The 10,082-nt window shown below is 42.3% G+C and overlaps 1 pseudogene; it reads right to left on the bottom strand.

Moving 5' to 3' along the window:
* Positions 1–8,932: 8,932 nt before the first annotated feature.
* LOC134361432 (U2 spliceosomal RNA) lies at positions 8,933–9,113 on the bottom strand (annotated as a pseudogene).
* Positions 9,114–10,082: the final 969 nt, after the last annotated feature.

Genomic DNA, 10,082 nt, shown 5'->3' with positions numbered 1-10,082 from the left:
ATTAATATCCAGAATATACAAGGAACTCAAACAACTTTACAAGAAAAAAACAAGCAACTCAATTAAAAAATGGGCAAAAGAGCTAAGTAGGCATTTCTCTAAGGAAGATATACAAATGGCCAACAGACATATGAAAAAATGCTCAACATCACTCAGCATCCGGGAAATGCAAATCAAAACCACACTGAGATACCATCTAACCCCAGTTAGGATGGCTAAAATCCAAAAGACTATGAACGATAAATGCTGGCGAGGTTGCGGAGAAAAAGGAACTCTCATACATTGTTGGTGGGACTGCAAAATGGTGCAGCCTCTATGGAAAATGGCATGGAGGTTCCTCAAACAATTGCAGATAGATCTACCATATGACCCAGCTATCCCACTGCTGGGAATATACCCAGAGGAATGGAAATCATCAAGTCGAAGGTATACCTGTTCCCCAATGTTCATCGCAGCACTCTTTACAATAGCCAAGAGTTGGAACCAGCCCAAATGTCCATCATCGGATGAGTGGACACAGAAAATGTGGTACATCTACACAATGGAATACTACTCAGCTATAAAAATGAATGAAATACTGCCATTTGCAACAACGTGGATGGACCTTGAGAGAATTATATTAAGTGAAACAAGTCAGGCACAGAAAGAGAAATACCACATGTTCTCACTTATTGGTGGGAGCTAAAAATTAATACATAAATTCACACACACACACACACACAAAAAAAAAAAAACGGGGGGGAGGGAGAAGATATAACAACCACAATTACTTGAAGTTGATATGACAAGCAAACAGAAAGGACGTTGTTGGGGGGGAGGGAGGAGAGGGAGGAGGGAGGGAGGTTTTGGTAAGGGGCAACAATAATCATCCACAATTTATATCGACAAAATAAAATTTAAAATAATAATAATAATAATAAATAAAATATGTTAAAAAAAAAAAAGTGTACGGTTTAGTAGTGCTAAGTATATTCACATCGTCATACTGCCAATCTCCAGAGCCTATCATCTTGCGAAACTGAAACGGTATCCATCAAACAACACCTCTTCATTTTCCCCTTCCCCCCAGTCCCTGGCAACCACCATTCTCTTTTCTATTTTGTGAATTTGACTTCTCTAGACACTTCATATAAGTGGAATCATTCAGCATTTGTCTTTTGTGACTGGCTTATTTAACTTCGCACAAAAACTGCAAGCTTCATTCATATTGTATCATGTATCAGAATTTCCTCCCCATTTTTAATCCGCATCATATTCCACCGTATGCATATACCACATTTAGTTTATTCATTCATCCATTAATGGACACTTGGGTCGCTTCCACCTTTTGGCTATTGTGAATAATGCTGCTGTAAATGAGATATGAGGTGCTCAGTTTCCCTGGGTTTGGGTTTCAGACCCACCTCTGGGTTTCAAGCCATTCCACAGGGTCCCTCTCCCCTAGAGAGGAGTCACTGTTGCAAGTTGAACCTATTTTCAGACCAAGGCGAGACCTCAGGGGGGCTGACTTGATGCAAATCGAGTGGTTGGGCACACTCAGTAAAGTGGAATTTGTATTCATTAGATAGCATGAATATGTACTAGATAGCTGGACTATAAAAGTTGAATCCCGGCAGAAGGCAGGTTGTGGCTCACTTTCCTGGGGCCAGCCTACACTTCTCAGGCTGAGGTGTGTGTGCTTCTTCTGTATCAAACTTCCTTTCAGCAAGTGGCTGCTCACCCTCCTGAGCCAGCCTGCACTCAGTACTAGACTTTAAGGGGGTATTTCTTACTTTTGTATTGGACCTGCCACGGGCCCTGCTGGGTCCCTGAAGCTAGGCCGCACTCTCTCTGTGAAATCTAAATCTCTTATTTGTTAATTAAACCTGTTCTCACTGTCTCCTGTGACTCTGCCCTTGAATTCTTTCCTGTGGCAGAGTCAAGAACCTGGTAAGAGGACAGGGTGGGTTGAAGCCAACTGTCGGGCCTCCCGGACCCCTTCTCCTCCGGCACCATGAACATAAGTGTACGTATATCTCTTCAATATCCTTCATTTCATGCCTTAACTTCTCAGCTCCCCTTTCTTTTGTGTAAAATGGGGAAGAACCCCTGCCTCGCTCACCTCCCAGGGACAGTGCTAGGCAGGCCGTGAAGGGCCATCAGCAGTTGTGTTTCCACCAGAGCAGGAGTGGGGATTGGAAGGGGAGGCCTGGCCCGCAGTGGAAAGGCCAGGTAGGCATGCTGAGGCCTGGGGGCAGGGAAATACTGAGGCACGCGGCTGCTCCTGCACGAGCCTGATCTTGTTCCAGCCCCGCTGAGGTGGCGTTTTCCTCCTTGTCTTTGGTGTGCTTGTCTGGATTCTCTGTAGAGCTCTTCTTCCCTTCCTCTGCCAGGAAAATGCCTAGCCTGTTTCAAGACCTCCTCAAGTGAGTGTCCTGCCTACCAAGCTCCTATCTGAGAACTTAGTTTCACATGCTGTGAAGAACTGCACAGCAATTCCTGAGTAACATAAAGTCAGAGTATCTCAGTGGTGAGCAACTTCTCTACTGACACTTTGGAAAACAATTCTTTCAGGACAATAGGGTCATGAACTTCTACTTCAGAAGGCTAAATCCAATTCTTGGGAGCCCAAAGAGACTTATCTTTCTTTAAGTTGTCCTGTGTTCTTCCAGAGCTCAATGTGCTTCTAGAAGACTCAGGTCAGTAGTCCTCCCCAACTCTCAACCTTCATAGGCCTTTGACCTCACTCTTCCATGGTGAAGCACTTGCCAGTTTACAAACCGCTTTCTCAGGTGTTGTCCTATCTGATTCTCACAGTCCTATGAGGCGGGCAGACAGGGATCAGCATATCTATTTCAGAGATGAGCAAGTGGAAGCTCAGTATGCGGCCAGGATATAGAAGAGCCAAGATAAACAGTGGTTTCTGTCTTCTGCTCTTGTGACCCTTCTATTCTACCAAGTGGGGCAATGGTGGGGATGGTAAGCTGGAGGACACCAGGAGCTCCGAACTCAAAGAGATGGACGGGGGTTGGAAAGGCTCAGCTCTTTTGGTTACTTCCAGTTCTAACTCATGAACAACAACAGCAAAGACATAGACATAGAGAAAATATTAGCTCATGCATTTGTGTACACAAGGAGAGGAAGAAGCAAAGACACAAGATATGGGACAAAAATAAGTAATGCTTGATGGATTATTGAGTAATGCTCTCAGGTAAATCTTGGAGAAAATTAAATTAGTAGGTAGTCCTACTCTAAAGATCTTTCACAGATTTATAATTTAGACTCCATAAACATACTTAAACTATTAGCAAAAGAGAAAGAGTTTCCTGTCATTTAAAATGATGCATATGGAGGGCTGGCCCGTGGTTCACTTGGGAGAACGGGGTGCTGACAACACCAAGTCAAGTGTTAAGATCCCCTTACTGGTCATCTTTAAAAAAATAAATAAATAAAAATAAAAATAAAATGATGCATTTGGAATCTACTGGAAAAACTAAATCACCTGAATGTAGCTTATAGCATTGCTGTTAGGAAGAGTTCATGCTGTGAGAAAAATAGAATTATGCAAACTCTGAAGATGTGACCTTTCAGATTCCCTCTGGAATTAAAGGATGTAGAGAGGATTTAGCCACATCACTGATGTGCCTGCTGCTATTTGTTTCTGTTCTGCTCCATTCGTTACAACTAACTACCCACATGTAAATAAACGGTAACATAATCAATCCTTTGTGATAGTTTATCAAAATATTCACTTTTCAACTGAATATGTCCTTACATTCCTTTCCCATAGCTTTTATACTGAAGCAGTGAATGATTCGTGTTTTCATACAGCACAGAAGTATCACTTTCCTTTTTTAATTGCTAGCAAGACTAGCACTTTTGCAAAAGGATGACGTCTACAAATTCCTTTGTCTTCAGACTAAGCCACTGTTTAAATTTTTTTTTTTTCTGATTCTGAAAGGGTTTAATGCAGCTTAGTAGAGAGTCTCCCAAATGTTTATGGTTCATGGCACTCTTACAGTCACAGTAATTTTTTTCACAGCCAAAAGAAATACCAAACAATTCTGTCTATTATGTAGTTGGGTACAAACAGCTAAGTATTTACATCTTAACTACTTAGTAGCTGTTTGAAAAATACTATATAGGGAGAGAAAAATAATATTTTACATTATTTTTACATAACCAAAATTACACTAATGGAAAGTGTGTTCCTCTTGGGTACTACGTAACTCCTCAACTTTGGAATGAGACTAGATCACCACCCTCATTTACTGTTTCACGTTGATTTTTATGTGACTTTTTTTTTTTTTTTAACAAACTTTGTTTTTTAGAGCAGTTTCAAGATCACAGCAAAATTGATTGGAAAGTACAGAGAGTTGCCCTATACTTCCTTCACCACACATACCTGGTACTTAGTTTTTAATAAAAATTCTAGCTTTGCAGAGATGTGACATCAAAAGAAATGCAGTGTGATGTAGTGTTGAAATTCAGAACTATCTTGAGCTGGTAGTTCACACAGTCTCTTACAGATGTCAAGTATCATTTTGTTTTTCTTGAAATTTTATTTTTTAATTTATTTTTTATTAGCATATTCACTGTTATGACTCATACTTATTCTTCATGCTCCTTATCCAATCTCTCCCTCCCTCTCCTTCACCCCTCTCTATTAACTATAGATTTGTTCTCTTCATCTGATAGATTAACTGTTCCTCCTTTAATTTGTTGCCAGATGATCTGTCCAGTATCGAGACAGATGTGATCAAATCTTTCCCTATTATCATAAATCAGATGCTTCTTCTATTACTCTGGACTGTGCTTTGTGGAGAGAGAGGACCTCTTTTTTTTTTTTTTTTTTTTTGGTTTGCACTGGTGTCTCTCCTTGTGTCAAAGCAGTTGAAAGTCTGGCCTGCCATCTGCATGATGGCTGTGACCACTGTTATAGACTAGCCACTTTTGCAGCAGCCATGGCAATTGCAGTGGCTATGGTGGGCTACCCATGTGGAAATGGTGTTTTTGGTGTGCTCTTTACCTGGTTGCGGCTGGGTTCAGCTTCCCCCGGCTCCACACCTCAGGACCCCAGCAGGGCCACAGGGTGGTGGCAGCAGCTTGCCTAATTGTGGCTGGGTTCAGCTTCCCCTGGCTCCATATCTCATTCTAAGATGTTCTTGCAGAGCAGTTGTGGGGAGAAGAGAGGGGAAGGGGAAGGGAAATTGGGTGGGAACAAGGGGAAGGAGGAGGGTCACGATCAAGGCTCATGCCCCCCCACCGCATTCTGGCAGGGGAGACCAGGGGGCTTCCAGCGGCAGCCGGGTCATCTCTGGGTTGGATGCAGATATCAGGGGGGTGTGCCTTAAGCCTTTGGCCCCCCACTGCCCCAGCTCGGGAGCCCAGAGCACTTCCTGTGGAAGCTTGGTGGTCATCGCTGGTCTCGGTGAGGATGTCAGGGGTCGTGACTGAGGCCTTTGGCCCCACCCCCCTCCCTGGCTTGGGAGCCTGAGGGGCTTCCAGTCCTTCTAGGTTTTATAGGTGTTCTTTGGTGGTGTGAGACCTTTACTAGATAATGTCAAATTTTGTCTCTTTTCTGTGGGTATTTTGTTTTTTCTTTCAGTTCTGTGTTGGATTATTTGCTGTTCCCACTTCTTAAACTCTGCACTGGAACTAATTTGCTGTCCTTTGCTTACTTCTAAAATGGAAGAACTTCCTGTGGGGACCAGCACTTGAGCCCTGTGGTTGAGCTAAATTACTGCTTTGCTGCTGATTCCTTGGGGAAGGCTTTATGTGCAGTTCAGGTTTTAACTTGTATGTACTTCCAGGTCTTGTGAGGTCCGATACTCCTGAGTTGTTTGGAAACTCTGCTCTGGGCCTGAGACTTTTCAACAAACTGCACCCCCTACAGTTCTATATTCCTGACCAGTCTCCACTGAGTAGGTCTGCACTGATTGGGGGGTAGATCATCTGTCCATGCTGTGCCCCAATGTTCCCCCAGTGGGCCTGTCTCCCCAACCACCCACACTCAAAACACTTCCCATAGGACAGGACATGCGCAGGTCCCTTGCAATGACTCACTGGCCTGAGTGATTCCTTTTTTCTGTTGTCTGTGGCTCCCTGCTCCTGTGTGGGTCCACAGGAACCCTGTTAGTGGTCTTGCTGGCCTGGGGGCCACCAAGGCCCTCTTCTTCCTTGCAACTCCTCCAACCAACTCCATCCAAAGGGTACATCTGCAGCTTTTGCCAGATCTTGCTCCATGTGCTCACCAGCTCCAGCCTCAAAGTGGCCAGGATTTGAAATGGTGGGAGCAATCCTTTCTTTCTCTCATTGTGGCTTCTCTTTCCTTCATGAACTTTGTTTGTCTCTCCTCCTCTTCCCCTGAGCTCTAGCAACCTCAGCTTGGCTGTCGTTGCTTTTTAATAGTTGTAAATTGATTGATTTGGGGGAGAGAGTGGTGCTCAGGACCATCTATTCTGCCTTCTTGACTGGAAGCCCACCACTGTTGCAATTTGGGGAAAATGAAATCCCACAAATTTTCATTGAATATGACTGAGAAATTTTCTATAGTAGGGGAGAAAAAAATTTTTTTCATCTACTCCTTAGGTCTATTTCCTGGGGCCCTGTATTGGACTAGCAAAAGACATTATAAGGAAAAAAGGCATATAAATTTTATTTTGTTTTCATTTTTATATGAGTCAAGGTCCTTCTTAAACAAGAAGTGAATACCCAAAGAGGGAAATAGGGCTGAGAGCTTGTATACCATTTTAACATAAAACAATAAATTGTGGAGATGTCACAAGACAAAGGAAAAGGGTTTGGGGCTTCCAAGAGTACCATACTGTGGGAAAGCAAACATATGGGGAAAATTAATGGAAGACAGGGGCTGTCTTGGTAACATTTGTTTGTAGGTCCATCTTGGTGCTGAGTTTCCATCTTCTTCATGGCCATAAAACTTCCCCAGGAGAGGCCTTTATGACAGTTCTTATTTCTCAGGAGTTTCTGCTGTTAGTCAGATAAGGGAAGCTCCTAGTAGACTTCTTTCTGCATCTGATGAATCTCAAATGTCTTCAGTTCAAAAACTGGAGGCCAAAGTGGCATATTTGGAGGTAGCATATTCTGATCTTCTTCACTATGTTTTGTAGATCTTCAGTGAATTAGAATTTTTTTGCCATTATATGCATGGTTTGTAAGTGGTCCCTCTTTGGATGAAGTTAAACCTTCCAAATTATGTACATTGCTCTGCTTGGGAAATCCTCCCCGGAGAGTGCTTAAAATTGGCAGTGGATATGCATCCTCTAATGGCCAACAGCTGCCTCTAGGTCCTAGAGAGTCTAGTCTGGTTGTACCCAGGGAGATATTTGATGATGTTTGAAGACATCTTGGGTTGTCACAACTGGGCACAGGGGGATGCTATTACATAAAGTGGGTAGAGGCCAGGGGTGTTGCTAAACATCCTACAATGCACAGCAACCACCGCCCCCCCCCCCACACACACAACAAAGAGTTATCTATCCTGCATTAGTTTGCAAGGGCTGTCATAACAAAGTATCACAGACTAGGTGGCTTAAACTACAATTGTGAGAAATTTATTGTCTCACAGTTCTGAAGGCTAGAAGCCTCAAAACAAAGCAGTGATGGTTCTTTCTGAGGGCTGTGAGAGAAGAAGCTGTTCCAGGCCTCTCCTGGGCTTGTAGATGGTGGTTTTCTCCCTGTGTCTCTTCCTGTCATCTTCCCTCTATGTGTATTTCTGTGTCCAAATTTCCTCTTTTTATAAGGACACTGCTTGGTCATATTGGATTAGAGTCCGCCCTAATGAACTTGTTTTAACTTGATTACCTCTGTATAGATCCTGCCTCCAAATAAGATCACATTCTGACATACTGAGGGTTAGGACTTCAATATATGAATTTTGGGAGGGGCACAATTCAACCCATAACACAGCCTAAAATATCGATAGTGCCAAGGTTGAAATGCTGGGGTTTAAATGGTTGCTTAACCTTTCTGCCTTCTTTTCTTCTTTCTGTCCTTGGTTTGCCTGAATCTTCAGGACATCATTTCACTTAGAAAAAAGATGGGAATTTTCATTTGTCATCAAGATATAATCACTAGGCCAGGGATGGATACCTAGAAACATCACAATGATTAAGTAAAAATTTCACTTTCATCCTCCATCCAGCACCAAATAGACCATCCCTTTATTTTGCCATCTGTTTTCCTTTGTGTCTGGCTTCCTGTACATGCTCGACCCCAGCCTTCGACTGGCTTTCGTTTTGAGGACACTTGTCAGATATTGTGCCCACAAGAAGCAGCCATCCATGTCCTACATAAAAAGAATACTGGCAGAGAAAGTCTTTTTAAACAGTTGCAAGTTATGGTGAACTGAAATATTTTAGCAATATAGAGTAATATTAAAATATGGACTTCCAGATTAGTCAGGTGCAGGTTCACATTCCCACTCCGTCATGATTGCTATGTAACCTTAGGAAAGCTAATTTACCTCTTTAAATCTCCAGGAGTTTCCTTACCGGTAAAAAGGGGGAGAATAAGAATCCCTGCACTACAGATGGAGCTGCAGTGAGGATTATAAAGTAACGCACGCAGTGGGGTTAGCTGAGCGCCTGGCCCATTGAATGTAGCCACTGAACACTAGCTGTTGGTATTCTTAATGGAGAGATGAAAATGCCTGCTTCAATTTATTCCTTTACTGCAGTGACATTGATCGAATATCTACAATACACCAGGCCCTGCGGATGCAAATGTGGTGAGATCCTACAGTCTAGTGAGGAGGTGAAACAGTAAATAACAGCGGCTGGGTGTGCAGTGCCATAGCAGAACTAGGCACGACCCTCCACCAGAACAGGAAAAAATGGTTACGTATAGAAAGGGCCTTTGGGAAAACGTCCAGAAAATATTTATAGAAACCTGAAGTCATCATCTTGATTTATCTTAAAGCGTCTCATGTTTTTTATATCAGGAGCTTTTTCAGATCCTATTATGACAAAATCATGCCCCCTTCATCACTACAGGAACCAGCACCGGGTTTTGAAATAGTAAATGAAAAATGTGAAAGGGGAGAGAAGGACAAAATTTTAAACTGATAAGAACAGATACTACACTTGATCTTAGCCAAAAGGCCGAGAAGCGATGAAGGACAAAATTTTAAATGTTAGTAAATAATTCATTTCTGTGAAGACAGAATTGAGAATACATGCAAAACAATAACAAAGTATTTCTAAACATTCATGGATGAGCTAAGCAATTAAAAAATGTTTAAGTGTATTTATTTCAGCAATAAATATGAAGGCTAGTCTGGGAAATCCCATTCATGTTATAAATACAGTAGGAGTGAATAATATAGGAACAGTTATTTTCAGTAATGTTACTTTTAGAAAAAAAAAAAGAATTAGAAGTAAGAGAAATTACTGGAATATAATGCCCATAAATAGAGTTTGTCTACTTTGTTCACAAGGAAAGACTTTGCCCTGTTCCTTAGTACTGTGGCACGAAGTAGGTCTTGAAGAAACTGTTGAATAAATTGGTTGCCCATCAGCCAAATGACAATAAATAATAAGCTCAGATGAATGGGGAAAAAGTCACCTTTGAAGAGCTCTACAAAATAAGGGAGTGTGGAATATCACATTGGAAGGACCACATATATAGAGTTGCCTTCTGATCTTTGGGGGCTCACTTCACATCATTAAATAATTAGTTAGACTTCCATGTGTTGAGGGCCCACTACTGCTGGGCTGGTGATGCATAGAGAAGAAGCTGCCCTGCTTTAGTGAGGCGGAGTTGACAGGGAAGCAGGTGTGATATTTGCCATAATAGACATAATGGTAGGAAGCGCAGGGATGCTAATCCCACATGGAAGGAGTCAGAAATAAACTCCTGGAGAGATAAGACATATATTATTTTTTAAAGTCTTTCCCACATCCATCAATTCACTCAATAATCACTCTTGATACACTTATAATGTGCCAGGTACCAGGTTTGGGGCTGGAGAGAAGAAATTGGAGATGTAATTGCCTTTGCCCAAGACCTTTAAGGTCTGGTTGACAATATATAGGTCACAGTGTAGCAAAGTGTTAGAAACATGCTAGAAGTGTGCCTGGGAT

The sequence above is a fragment of the Cynocephalus volans genome, chromosome 12 (assembly GCF_027409185.1).
Source record: "Cynocephalus volans isolate mCynVol1 chromosome 12, mCynVol1.pri, whole genome shotgun sequence".
NCBI lineage: Eukaryota > Metazoa > Chordata > Mammalia > Dermoptera > Cynocephalidae > Cynocephalus > Cynocephalus volans.
The sequence above is the reverse complement of the archived record's forward strand: the minus strand, read 5'-3'. Positions and strand labels throughout refer to the sequence as shown.